Source organism: Erythrolamprus reginae, chromosome Z (assembly GCF_031021105.1).
Source record: "Erythrolamprus reginae isolate rEryReg1 chromosome Z, rEryReg1.hap1, whole genome shotgun sequence".
Classification (NCBI taxonomy): domain Eukaryota; kingdom Metazoa; phylum Chordata; class Lepidosauria; order Squamata; family Dipsadidae; genus Erythrolamprus; species Erythrolamprus reginae.
The window spans coordinates 47060346-47076040 of NC_091963.1; positions in this window are offsets into that span (position 1 = coordinate 47060346).

Here is a 15695-nt window from a genome sequence, read left to right on the forward strand (position 1 = left end):
AGGGAGAGAGAAATAGAGCGAAAGGGAGGAAGAGAGAGAAAATTTTTTTTGTCCAAACTTTTTTTAGCCCCCACCCTCCCCCCGCTCAATGTGCCCCAGGGTTTTGTAAATGTAAAAAATGTGCCGCGGCTCAAAAAAGGTTGCAAATCAGTGCTCTAAGCATTCCTTTGTCTACCTGATTTCCAACTCTGTCGCGTTTCTCCATCAGGTTTCTCCCTGTTGTGTGCAGGGAAAGAAGTTGTGAGACTTAAGAAAAAGTTGAATCAATCAATTCCAGCTTCATGAGATCTTCTCTCTCCAGCAGTTGCCCAAGCCCACCAGAGGGAAGGCCAATATCTATCGGCACTTAAACATGGTAGCATTTCAGCTCCAGCCAGGAAGGGGCAACTGGCATGGACGCTGAAGGAAGGACATGGCAAGAAATATGATGGAGAAACACGATGGAGCTCGAAATCAGGTATGCAAAAAAAAATAAATCTTGACACTGGTGGGTGGGGCAAGCAATGGAGAAAAAGGCAGGGAAGGAGAAGCCTGCTTTCCCTCTTTCTTCTCCCTGCTCCTCTTCCTTCCCTCATGCCAGCTGCTCCATTTCCCATTTCTCCACTTCAGCACAGTTCCCAGGATCCACTTGGATAGCACAGGGGTTATTTAACAACTGGTCTGCCCCACAGGATCAGGCTGGCCATTGTGGGAAGGTCATATGGCATGTGTGGTGGAGCTGGAGGATGGGAGATGGGCCACACTTTTTCTTCTTGCCCCCCTCCATTTTAAGGAAATATTTTACAGAAAAAGTATCATCTTATTCACTGAAAATATGGGAACAGGTGACTTGATTTTAGCCAACTTTGTCAGAATTATTTGTGTTCTTCCAGCCTGCACTATCTGCAAATCTGATCTGCTTTTTCCTGGCTATCTCTTGTTTGTCTCTAGTTTTGCTCTTATTTTTTCCTATTCTCCCTGACCTGTGCCATTATCGTTTCCTCCAGATTTTTTGCATACCACATTTCTTCTTATTTTCTTCATTAACCAGCATATTCTCAGCTGCAGTATGCTAGGTCTTGTGCTTTCTCTGCACTCACTACTTACTGGGCCATAGCAGATTAATTTCAGAGTTTGTTAGTTGATTATCTATGTTCTACTTTTTAGTGGATGGTATTTATTGACAATTTGCGGCTGGCTTGAAAGTAGAGAAGAAAAGGATGACATCTGCAATATATACACAAATACATTTTCACCCATTGTATACCAGTTAAAGATACTGCTCTTTATCTGGTAGAGTCGAAAAGAAAAAAGATAGGAATGAAAGAGAGGCGGGGGGGAGAAAAGAAAGAAACAAAGAAAGAAAGAAAAGGGAAAAAAAGAAAAAGAAAGAAAGAAAAAGAAAGAAAGAAAGAAAAAGAAAGAAAGAAAGAAAGAAAGAAAGAAAGAAAGAAAGAAAGAATTTTTTCTTGTTGAATACAGTTAAATTGTAGAATGTTTTATCTTGGAACACTAAACTGACATCCTGACTACTTTCCTGGTGTGATGTGATGTACACATTATTTAGAAAAGCAGTTATTTTACAGGGATTGTGTGCATTGTGACATGTTTTAATTTAGCTATTGTGCCAGACTGATTTATTAGCCTTCCACTCATTGTATAAGTTATTATAAGATTTTATCTATTTTAGTGTATACTATTGCTGGCCACCTGAATGTTAAAGTATGTATAAAAGTATTTAAAAAATAGTAAAAAACAAATTTGCTTCTCAGGCTCTTGATTTGATTTACAAAATTGGGCCCAGTGAAATGTGTCACAGTTTCTCTGCAAATCTGGAAAAAAGAATTTCCAGAAAGGCAGAAGAACTCTTGTCTGTAACTCATTCCTACGAATGTAGCAAAGTTATTTCCATGATTATAACTGCCTTAAATGGTTGGTTTTAGAATTAATTACTTATGTTACTTATCTCCCATAACAACAACAAAACAAGAACATTTGCAACCCCCTTTCCCTCCACTAATGATTTTTTTTTATTTATCAAGCACTCCCACAAGGAATACAGTAATTAGAACCCCGTTGGATCATTCTACTATGTCTGGCAGCAAGTAAACTGTAACTTCTCAGTCTTAGCTGGCCTTATAGCAAATGATGGGTGAGCTCCGTATGAAAAGCTAGCCCTCTCCCAAATTAGCAAGAGACATCTGCAAATCATTGGCAAAGTCAGAAAAGTACAAATTCACAACAGTTACACTCTCTCCCAAGCTGGATTTGATATTTCCTGTTTTTAAGGTTACCTTGGTATCTGACACATAGGCTGTTAAACAGCTGTGCCATATGATACTGATCAGACTGCTCTTTGATCAATTATCTTGTCATGATTAACCAATTTGGAGCTAATAGTGTAGAAAGGCATGATCTTTTTTTAAACCAACTATTTTCAAGGACAGAAACAAATCCCAGAAAGCAATACTGTAGTAACTTTTATGAACTTGCTAATTGTAGGATTTCTATTGGGATGTTCTAATCAGTACCTTGGATTAAATCTTATTAATATAATTATTAGTAAAGAATTACTCTGCATTTGACTAAATTGCTAATCAATAAATAAAAAAGTCATTTTATTTAATAGTGGCTGACATATCCTACTTCTTATTTTTTAAATTTGTACCATATGTAATTTCTGTCTTATCAACCACTACTCTTGTATTCATTTATTTAATTTATTAAATAAATTTATATAGTTGCCCAACTCACACAGTGAGTTTTAGTGGTAAGCAATGTTGACAATCCACAATCTACAGAGAGGGGCAGCATACAAATCTAATAAATAATTAATAATAATTTAACTCCTACTCCTATGCCATCCCGCAGCAGCATGTCTGTTGAATCATTCTAAAAGTACATTTATGATTTATGATTATGTTTGTGACTGCATTCCAAAATGAATCTCATATATAAATTTATCAAACAAGAAGTTTTTTTTCAAAAACTTTTGGACAGGTGTATAAATCAAAAAATGATGACAAATATCAAAATTAAAAAAACAACAATCTATCAATACAATTAAATTTGAAAAAAAAAGACGAAAAATTAAATATCAGGGAATAATAAACATATAGTAGAAATAAAACTTAAAATGACTATAGATTAATAACAATTTAAAAATATCTATATAAAATGATAGAAATCTCATACCTTATTTATTAATGGTCAATACTGTATATGAAAAATTGATGATGTGGGAATTTATCTCTCTGGTATGAAAGTCTGCTAAACTAAAGTTAATCTAGAACTAACTAACTACCTAACTAACTCAGCTTTTTCCAATTTGGCACCTTTGGTCTGAGGTAATAAGTATATTTAACATTATCATGCAGCAGTCATAGATGTTAGAAAATTTATTTCACTCAGAAAAAGAATGTTGCTTCTTTAAAATCTCCTCATTAAATTATTCTTTTTTTCCATTAAATGCATCTTTTTTCAGTCTTAGCTATACGACAAATATTGACTGTGAATACAGAGCAAAGTGATTTGTTCAAAATTATTTTAAAAGAATAACCTTAATAGATATACACATGATATAAATATACCTATAATAGATATTTATTTATTTATTTATTACTTAGATTTGTATGCCGCCCCTCTCCGAAGACTCGGGGCGGCTCACAACATGTACAACAAATCATAAGCAATCAGACAAATTTAAAATATAAAGAAAGAGCCCAAGCAAAACACTATTACTTGTATTTATTTTATTGACAGACTGCACTTTAAAAAAGACCTCATTTGCTAGCATTTTTACCCACAAAACAAGTAAACATTTTTAGAGCATAACAGATATTATTTGGAATTCATTTAATTACAACAGATCAATATTTTTATCTAAAATGTTTTGTTTCAAATGTAATCAAATGTTTTGCTACTCAGGAAATGTGAGTTTCATCGAACGCTTTACCTTCTTTTATGATAGTGTTGTACTAAATTTTTTAGGACAGTGTTATACCAATTCTTTTGGAAGCTGAATATTCTCTATTACCCATTTTATTACCTAAGTTTAAAAAGAATTAATGTAGGTGGTTAAAAGGGGGAAGGGAGGGGAAAGAAAGTAGACAGGGAAAGTGAAAAGGAGGGAGAAGGTGGACATGGAAATGTGGGGCTGAAGAAGCCAAGCTAATTTTCTGTCCGACTGACTTTTGTTAACCTTGCTTAATGTTTTCCTCAGGAGACCATAGACAGGCATAAGCTATTCTGTCAAATTTAATTTGTCATTTTTCAAACATAAAGTTGGCATTTCCTATAAAACTTTGTAATTTTTGTTTGAACGGTCCACATTTCTATTTTTTTCTGCATAATCTTACCCCTAAACTCATCTTTTTGCAACCAAAATACATTATTTCTTAAAATGTGTACTTTTGTGTACATATCTTTGATCTTAAGTAATTTGGAAAATTGGATTTTGATACACGGTTCCATTATAGTTATTAGTTATGTTCTCTCCTTTGATTTCCTTGTTTCAGCTCTGTCAAAAACTTTTACTCATAATAACGTTGACTTTAAAACAAAATAATGATGAGATCGCCTTTCCTACATCCAGAGATAGCTTTCTAGAAAAATACAGAATTAGCATCAAAAGGCTGCCAAGTTCAATCTCTTAAAACCTTGAAACAAACTAGGAGATACTTCTATAGGATACTCAGGACACCCCCTATAAATTCATTTTAAGCAATTATCAATTGGATTGAGTAATATTGGATGGTCTAATGATCTCATGGGCTTAGTGTTAAGCAGACAGTGAATGATAACTGCATACAAGTTAAGAATGCAACCTGTTTGCATATACTATTGGTATACTTACCTCTATTCAGTGTAGTACCTTCTAGATTCCATGGACTGTAAATATTGCCTAGAGTCCTGTTTGAATCAAGTGGCACCTAAATCTATTTAAAAAACCAACTCACAAATAAATAGTAATCATACTTCAGCTCAGTCAGTTTAGCAAAATCTGGTGTCAGTATAATAAGAAAACATTAACACTTATATTTTTTATATATCTAAATGTGGCAAATAAGTATAAAACAACTAAGAAAAGGTTTTCCATTTAACATTATCACATAACTAAAATTCAATTTTAGAAATTGGGGGAATTGTTCCTTCTCCCCTTTTACCAGCAACAGCTTGTTCAACAACAATTTCTAATCATTTTCTCATTGATATTACCCATCTACAATTTTATAGGCTAAATATGGTTTATTTTAAACATAAGCTTAAGTAAAGGAGATGTATCTTCATATTTCATCTTTGTTCATTTGATGTACGTTAGTCAGGTGTTCACATTTTGCTATGTAATACATATAGAAAATATATACTGTATATAAGACTTAAGAAACTTAATTTATATAATATAATATTAACTAAATCATTTGTCTAGTTAATTATTTATATGTTTATAATTGGACATAATTGTAAACATCTAGCTCTATGGATTATAAAACTTAATTGTTATTTAAAATTCCAAAAAATCTATATAGTGGTAAATTGGTTTATTCATAATTATAAAAATCCTTTCTAGTATATGTTGTGGTGTGTGCAATTTAATAACAATTTGGGCCATAAATCTGCATTCCTCCACATTATTAGGATGAATACAGGTACACAAACCTGATTGTGAATTTTAGGCATTTTGTTTGAATCAAAGCCTCAGGCAATCGGCTAATTCTTTGGAATGTTACATTTGGCTCACTTTTTCATACAAAAAGAAACAGTCACAGCTAATAACAGTAATAAAACTGGACTAGGTGATTCATGAGATAATATCTGTTGCATATATGGCATCTTTGGACCAGGAGTCACAGTCACTCATGCCCTCATCACCTCGAGGCTCGACTACTGTAACGCTCTCTACATGGGGCTACCTTTGAAAAGTGTTTGGAAACTTCAGATCGTGCAGAATGCATCTGCGAGAGCAATTATGGGCTTCTCTAAGTATGCCCATATTACTCCAACACTCCGCAGTCTGCATTAGTTGCCGATCAGTTTCCGGTCACAATTCAAAGTGTTGGTTATGACCTGTAAAGCCCTTCATGGCACCGGACCAGAATATCTTCGGGACCGCCTTCTGCCGCACGAATCCCAGCGACCGGTTAGGTCCCACAGAGTTGGCCTTCTTTGGGTCCCATCTACTAAACAATGTCGTCTGGCAGGACCCAGGGGAAGAGCCTTCTCTGTGGTGGCTCTGACCCTCTGGAACCAGCTCCCCCGAGATTAGGATTGCCCCCACCCTCCTTGCCTTTTGTAAACTCCTTAAAACCCACCTGTGCCGTCAGGCATGGGGGAACTGAAACATCACCCCCTTGCCCATGTTTTTTTTGGTATTTGATTGATTGTATGCTTGTTCTTTATATATATATTGGGGTTGTTTTTATGAATTTCTTAACCTAAAACTGTAATTGGATTGGTGGGTATTGGATTTGTCACTATGTACTGTTTTTGCCATTGTTGTGAGCCGCCCGAGTCTGCGGAGAGGAGCGGCATATAAATCCAATAAATCTAATCTAATCTAATAAAAATATCAGCAATTTGGAGGCATGATGTACATTTCACTGAGAAGTGAGTCTGGGAGGGTAAAGTAATTAGTAGTCTCTGCAGCCCAGTGTATGGATCTAACCCAGATATGAGTTCCTTCTGGTTCAGACCGGTTGCTCGAACCGGTAGTGACCCATTGGTGATGTCACAATGACATTACGGAACCAGATCAGTTGGTGCTGGTTGATGGGCAGCACCATCTTTAAAAAAAAAAATTAAAATTACTTCTGAGCATGTGCAGAAGCTGAGTTTCCAGCATTGTGCATGCAGTCACCATTAAGAAGCAAACTAGCAGTGAGGTAAGTTAGAACCACCCCTGCTTGGGTCCCCTCAACTTTTCGATCCCAGAAAATGACTGAAAAATGCCCTTCTCCTATTTTGCAGCTAGACAGAAATATTTTCTGTCCATCCCATTTTTATTTGGTTCTTTTTCTTGCTGCAAGCAAAAGGAAGTGAGAGGGGGAGGGGAGAGAAGATAGCCCAGACTGTTGTTTAGGTATAAATTTTGTTAATGTAAAAATTAACAAAATTTAATTCGATCAATTAATTAGAGCCTGTTAAACTACTGCCAAGTAAATATGCATAAGCTTTAAGTAGTTGAGAGATAGGGTATTAATCAAGTGTATAATAGAGAGAAATGAAAATTTTTGTAACAGATACTTAGTGTCCAGACCTGGTAGGGGTGTGTGTGTGTGAGAGAGAGAGAGAGAGAGAAAAAGAGAAAGAGAAAGGGAGAAAGAAAGAGAAAGGAAGGAAGGGAGAGAAAGAGGAGGGAGGGGAGAAAGAAAGGTAAAATCAGAGGAGGGGGAAGAAAGGAGGGAAATAAAGGTAAAAATCAGAAAAGGGGAAAGGAAGGAAGGAGAAATTGGGAAGGAAGAGAGATAAAATCAGGAGGGGAAAGGAAGGTGAAAAGTGGGAGAAGGAAAGTAAAATCAGGAAGAGGAAAGGAATGTGAAAGGAGGGAGAAGGAAGATGCGCGTACCATGCCGCCTTGATTGCATCAGCGGAATCCCGCCCGGCCGCTCTGTTTAGGGTGACCCGCTCCCTTCTTAACCAGGGGGGAGTTGGGGAGCCCTTACAGAGCAGTGCCGAGGATTTTAACACGTTTTTCGCTGATAAAGTCGCTCAGATCCGGGCTGATCTCGACTCCAATTGGAAAACAGAGTCGGCTGACAACGAGTCAGTCGAGGTGACTGGGGCACGTACTTGTCCACCTGTCTGGGAAGAGTTTGATCTGGTGACACCTGATGAAGTGGACAAGGCCATTGGAGCTGTGAGTTCCGCCACCTGTTTACTGGATCCGTGTCCCTCCTGGTTGGCCAGCAGGGAGGTGACACGGAGCTGGGTCGAGGAGATTACCAATGCCTCCTTGGGGAGGGGAGTTTTTCCAACACTCTATAAAGAGGCGCTCGTGCGCCGCCTCCTCAAGAAGCCTTCCCTGGACCCACCAGTACTTAATAACTACTGGCCAGTCTCCAACCTTCCCTTTATGGGGAAGGTTGTTGAGAAGATGGTGGCACTCCAGCTCCAACGGTCCTTGAAAGAAGCCAATTATCTATGTCCCCAGCAGTCAGGATTCAGGCCCGGTTACAGCACGGAAACTGCTGGACTCATTGCTCACAGTCACTCATGCCCTCATCACCTCGAGGTTCGACTACTGTAATGGTCTCTACATGGGGCTACCTTTGAAAAGTGTTCGGAAACTTCAGATCGTGCAGAATGCAGCTGCGAGAGCAGTCATGGGCTTACCTAGGTATGCCCATGTTTCACCATCACTCCGCAGTCTGCATTGGCTGCCGATCAATTTCCGGTCACAATTCAAAGTGTTGGTTATGACCTTTAAAGCCCTTCATGGCACTGGACCAGAATATCTCCGAGACCGCCTCCTGCCGCATGAATCCCAGCGACTGATTAGGTCCCACAGAGTGGGCCTTCTCCGGGTCCCGTCAACTAAACAATGTCAGTTGGCGGGCCCCAGGGGAAGAGCCTTCTCTGTGGCGGCACCGACTCTCTGGAACCAACTCCCCCCAGATATTAGAACTGCCCCTACTCTCCCTGCCTTCCGTAAACTTCTTAAAACCCACCTCTGCCGTCAGGCATGGGGGAATTGAAACATCTCCCCCGGGCATGTTCAATTTATGCATGGTATGTTTGTGTGTGTGTCTGTTAGTATATGGGGTTCTTTTAAATCTTGTATAAATTTTAAAGTTATTTGGATTATTTATGATTTGTTCTATCTTGTTGTGAGCCGCCCCGAGTCTTCGGAGAGGGACGGCATACAAAAATAAATAAATAAATAAATAAATAAATAAATAAATAAATAAATAAATAAATAAATAAATAAATAAATAAATAAATAAATAAATAAATATAAATAAAAATCAGAGGAGAGGGAAGAAAAGAAGAAGGTAAAAGGGGGAAGTAAGGAAGGTAAAACCCTGGAGGAGGGAAGGAAAGTGAAAGGAAGAGAGAAAGAAGGAAGGGGAAATCCAAGGAGAGGGGAAGGAAGGAAGATAAAATCAGAGGAGGAGTAAGAAAAGAAGGAAGGTAAAATCAGGACAGAGGATAGAAGAAAGGAAAGAATAAGGATGTGAAAGGGGTTCATGTGACTGGGTAGAAGCGTATGATGTTAGGTTGGCCATGCATATGAATAAAATCCACTTATATCAATCATTAGAGCTCATATAGGATATTAAGAAAGAGAGAGAGAGAAGAAAGAAAAAGAAGATAAAGAAATAGAAAGGGAAACAGAAAGAAAGAGAAAAAAGAAAGGAAGGAAAAAGGAAAGAAGAGAGAGAGAGAGAGAGAGGAAGAGAGAAGACGAAGGAAGCACCACAAATCCTGCTTGACATGGCTTCAGAAGAAATTTTGAAATGGCACAGCAATTTAGGGCTGGAAGATATCTTGGAGGTCATCGAGTCCAACCCCTGCTGCAGCACGAAACAGTGTCTGGTAGAAAGTGGACTCTGGGTGTGTTTTTCCAAATGCAGTAAGTGAGGTTGAATATGTAGTTTCAGAAGAGCTCTCTCTCTCTCTCTCTCTCTCTCTCTCTCTCTCTCTCTCTCTCTCTCTCTCTCTCTCTCAGTATGTGTTTACATACACATACAGTATATATAGTAGATAATGTATCCTTATGTGTGCCTGTGTGTAATATATATGTATACAGACAAAATGGCATACATACATAGGATTAAATAGTATATTTTGGATGTTTAGTAGTAGGAAATAGACAGGGAAATTGTCTCATTGAGGCCTTGAGGTGAGTGGAGGCCAGGCACCCTAATCCTAGTCCTTGATGTGAGTGAAGTTAAGTAGGCCATGTCCACCCAGTCACATGACCACTCAGAAACACCCACCCAGTCACATAATTGCCAAACCACTCCCAAGCAGTCACATGACCACAAAGTCACACCCACCATCACATGACAATCAAGCCACACCCACAAAATAAGTCAGGCCCAAAGTAGTAAAAAAAATTGGAACCCATCCCTGATCTGACCCACTGTGTTTAAGAAAATATTTTGCACAATTACATTATCTCTTTTCAGTTTAGCTCACAACGACAGTCCATATTGTTTGTTTATAAATAGTATAATAAAAACACACATCAATTGGACAATTTTTCATGAAATTAAGTTTAGGGTTTTATTTTAAGCAATATATTAGTTTATTTAATCTTTAAAGTACTGTTTTTTTCACAAGAAGAATGAAAAAGGGTAGGATTAGATAATCCTGCTCCTATGACCTTGATCACTTTTAAGAGTGTATCAACTTTAAATTCATTTTTAGTAAATACTGTATATTAGGGTTGGGTTTTTTAGCTCCTTTGATTATAGAAGTTACTTTTTGCTGTATCTAAACTTATATTTAGATATAAATAATTACTGGTATTAGTATTTCTTTGTTAAATGTAGATCCTTCCTTTCTCCCTCCCACACTCCCTCCTCCCTTCCTTGCGGTTGGGCTAACTCTAGCGGGAAGATGTGGTCCTGAGGATAATCAAATGCCAGACTTAAAGACTTTAGTATTTTAAATTACACTTGGAAGCTAATAGGAAGAAATGCAGGGCATTGCTATTTCCTATTTAAAACAGATACAACATGTGCATGATAGTTCAAATATGTAAACCATGTTGGCACAGTGGTTAGAGTGCAACACTGCAGGCTACTTCAGTTAATTGCTACTTGTAGTTCAGCAGTTCCAATCTCACCACTGGCTCAAGGTTGACTCAGCCAGTGATGGGCTGCCAAAATTTTTCTGTCACCTTGTGGGCATGTCTTATTTTGTGGGTGTGGCTTGCTGGTCATGTGATGGGCAGGAGTGGCTTGACAATCATGTGACTGGAGGTGGCTTAAAGGTCATGTTACTGTGTCATGTTACTGTGTGAGAATGGCTTACCGACCAAGATAAGTTTTTAAATAGGTGCTTTGACTCTTTTTCAGTTGATTAAGTCACATTCTTTGAATAACGCCAAAAAGGACAATTGATAGACAGCATTATTTGTTGAGGAGCACAGTAACATTTTAAGGTTTTGTACTGAACCCACAAGGTGATAACAGATTAGGCAAGTAGCTCAATTTTCTTTAATTGCTATAAAAGTTCAGTTCTAAATAATGATTAAAATGATTAAAACATTTATGAGTAAAAACATACTATTTAATTATTTCTATTTTAAAAGTAATTAAGGATCATACTAAGGTACTAGGACCCAAATTGTTGAGGGCAATATGCTGATTCTTTAAACCACTTAGATAGGGCTATAAAAGTACTATGAAGCGATATATAAGTCTAAATGCTACTGCTAATGCTAAATGCTATAAACAAGTACATTTATTTATTTTCCACATTTTTGAAGCACCACCCTTCTTAAAGAGGTGTACTACTAAGATACTAAGTGTACAATAAAAGCAGCATATAAAAATACAAATGTAACATACACACACATTCATACATTAGTGTTGTTGTAACATTTTCTGGTTCTTTCTATGATTTCATGCTTGATATTATCCCAAGTGCAGATATGAGCTGAATAAATGCAATGATATAATAACATTCTCAAATGTTCTTTTGGCAGTTTGGCAGATCGAATCTCAGTAGGCTCAAGGTTGACTCAGCCTGCCATCCTTCCAAGGTCAGTAAAATGAGGACCCAGATTGTTGGGAACAATATGCTTACTCTCTGTAAATCGCTTAGGGCAGTGTTTTTCAACCAGTGTGCCATGGCACACTAATGTACCGTGAGACATAGTCAGGTGTGCCGTGGGAAAATTAAACATGGGTCCCCAAATTATGGCCCGTGTGCTGGATATGGCCCGCGGAAGCCATTTATCCAGCCCGCCGCCAGCTGCCTCCATCCGAACATAAACATTCCCCTCACAATCCCTCCAGCTATCAGTGACAGGAAGAGTGGAGGCACAGGGAACACTCACTGACCAATCACCTTCTAGGATTCATCCTGACCACTAGTGATGAACCAATAGCAGGCCACCTCTCATCCACACCCAGGAAGGTCCCCGCTCAGGTTGCCGCGCACTAGTCATCGTGTGGCCACGGTGAGTAGTTGAAGTTGCTACTCCTCCCCATGGTCCCGATTTCTAATCCTGGTCAGTACTGGAGGTAAATTTTGCCACCACTAGATAAAGCTTCAGCCTCAGCCTCAGCTGGTTATGTCTATCCTGATGGTGTATTTAGATATTTGACCTTTTTCTTTTTATAAGAGGGCCCCGCAGAGGGTGATATACAATGCCTCACAGTGCTATATGTATAATATGTACTGTGTTAGACCGTGATTTTGTGTCATTTTGGTTGGTGGTGTGCTCCAGGATTTTGTAAATGTAAAAAATGTGCTGCGGCTCAAAAAAGGTTGAAAATCACTGGTTTAGAGAGGGCTGTAAAACACACTTATAAATCTAAATGCTATTTGTATTGTGTGTGCACTTGTGCATGTTCAATGCTTCTGCACATAAGTGTCCTGGGTGGGTGGGCAGAGCCTCCTGCTGACACCACTTACCGGTGTGCAGAAGTAGGCCGAATTGGGAGAAACCCACCACTACCAGTAATACATTTGAGAATGCAGACAATTCCATGATTTGTGAAGAAAGCTTGTCAGTTATGGGTGTTGGTATCCAAAAATAATAATAATAATAATAATAATAATAATAATAATAATAATAATAATAAATTAGATTTGTATGCCACCCCTCTCTGAAGACTCGGGGCAGCTCACAACAATAATAAAAAAGAATATTATAGCAAAACAAATCTAATATTAAAAAAGAAGCATATAAAACCCTATCATATTTAAAAACCAAACAACACATACATACCAAACATAAAATATAAAGAGCCTGGGGGAAAGTTGGCTCAACTCTTCTGTGTCTGGTGGTATAGGTGGGTCTTGAGTAGTTTACGAAAGACAAGGAGGGTGGGGGCATTTCTAATCTCCTGGGGGAGTTGATTCCAAATGGCCGGGGCCGCCACAGAGAAGGCTCTTCCCCTGGGGCCCACCAAATGACATTGTTTAGTTGACGGGACCCGGAGATGTCCAAATGTCTTAAAGTTTTCAAGGTTGAGAAACACTGATCCAAGGTAATGCTAATAGGTTTTTAAAAAAACATCTCAAATAATTGTGATGATCCACATAGATACCCAATTTGTCATTACTAGACAATAGCAACTAGCATAAACTACCATATATGTAACTGAGCTATAAAAGGAATTGGAACTTAAAATCAGGGACCCACAATCAACAATAGTAAAATGTCGGGAAAATAAGTGAAGATCCCAGAATGAGAGGGAGAAGGATTATATTGCTAATAGCACCTCTTTCCTACAGCTTAGAATCACATATCATCTGATTCTAGGCCATTAGATTGAGAAATGTTAGGTTGGCACTTTAACCCTCTCTACAATGTAAGTAAATTAAACAACAGGAAAAAGAGAACAACAGCTGAAAGGAGCAACATAACTTGTACTGCGCATGCGTGTGCACGCGCACACAAACCCAAACACCAAAAACCAGAAGGCAACCTTTTAGTTGATATTTAGAACAAGAGAATATTATGTCCCTGGGAAAAAAACAAAATGCATTGGATACAATCATATTAGCAGTCAAAGACAACTAGGCAATTCTGCTTTGGGATTTTAAATAATTACAGGAATAAAATGGTGTAAATTATCTTATCTTATCTTAGCTTCAATAAAAGGCAGGTTAATTATGCCTTTGCTAACATATTAAGTATACTAACATCAATTGTGCTAACATTGTTAAGTGAATCTCTGAGTTATGTCATCAACTTTGACACAAATAAAGCTCAAGCATTGTAAGAAAAATTAAGCCTACATAAATATAATATTTATAACTCAATGTCAGTAAAACTATCGAACGCAAGATTAGAGTCTACTTTAATTCACATAGAAGGCAATTTTTCCTGTCTTTCTTCCTTGATATATATATACACCAGGAAAAAAAGAAGATAATTCATAATGCTGGGTTCAAGGTCTGGGGGTAATGCTTGAAAAAGGGATGACAGAAAATGAGAATGTGGAAAAATAAACTTCAAAGTATATATTGTTTTGGCAGAGACTCTATGTGTGATAGAAACATGCAATTGAGTACATTCTCATCTATTTCAGAGGTGAGCAACAGCAGATCCAAGCTCCAGACTCTCTTCTATGGCCCCTGGGACTTCCTCAGACTGTAATTGCTGAAAATTGGTAGTGTGGTTTTTCAGTCTTTTGATGCAAGAAACAATTAGAATTCTTGTACAAGTCCTAAAATAGCATTGGAAAACTTTAAAGAAACAAAGTCAGACACCCTACTAACCTGTAGAAACAATAGTAAGAATCTCAGCCTACCCATTTATATCTTCATTTTTCCTTCCTATCTTTAATCTCCTGCCAAACAGTAAAAGGCAGTCAGCCATCCTCCGTTAAAAGGGCTGACCAGTTTTGGGAGGGAAGGAGGGTGTCCTATTCTTAGAGATCACTTGGACATGTTCCTGCGGTTTTCTTGGCAAGACTTTTCAGAAGTGGTTTGCCATTACGTTATTTTTAAGGATTGAGAGGAAGCTACCTGTTTGAGGTTCTCCAACTGGTTTTGTGTGTAAGGCTGGATTAGAGCTGATGATTTCCTGGTTTCTCGCCTGATGCTTTAACCACTACACCAAACTGGTTCTCTCAATTCATCATATAAACCAACAAATTACAGTACAACCTTGCCAATATTGATGAAATGCGCTATACTTCATTCTGGTTTAATAATTACTATATATTTCATGTCTATTTATATTTTATGTAAATACTTCATATTCACATATATATTAGTAATAGTGAATATACATTTTCCTGCAACATTTCTCTCCAGTAATCATTGCATGGAAGCAAAAATTTGGTACCAGAAAAAACGGATGCCCTGATTTGTATCCACCTTGGTAATGATGGTACTGTATAAACAATGAATGGCAGTATTGATTTTTGCCAGATGCCAATTTTTTGTGAATATGGAATTATTTAAATAAGTTCATCGTTTGGTATTAGCTCTTGGAAATGCTTATGAATTAAATGTAGGGAAAATAAATACAGGAAGAGGAATTAGCTTAGTAAACATGCTAAACTTCACCACTAAAAAGACTTGTACTTGTGGTTTATCACTATATTTTTCTATTGGCTTGATGTTCACATTGTTCAGAGCTCTCATAACTTTGAATCGATTAAAAATGAATGGAGCATATATCTGGATAATTAAGTAAATCCTACTTAAATCCTATCAGAAAAGAAATAAGATTAGCTCTGCAAATGTCCTGTAGAGGGCACTATTGATATTAAGTAAGTATAATGGTAAGATTAGGAACACCAGATGAAAAGGTTTATTATAAAGAAGACAAAAGACAGGATATTACATTTATCCATCCATTCCATTCATTTATATACTTCTTTTACTTTTCCGGGGCATCCAATCTGCTTTCTAAATTGAATCATTTCAGCTACAGATTTAGCTATTTATTCAATTATGTTTTTCTGTTATATCCCCCCCTCAAGTTATATGACTGGTAAGAGTTTATGGATCCTTGTGATGTTGGTCTGAGCATCTGTCCTGAAAAATAGAATATTACCAATTGCTTTTCTATTTTAACC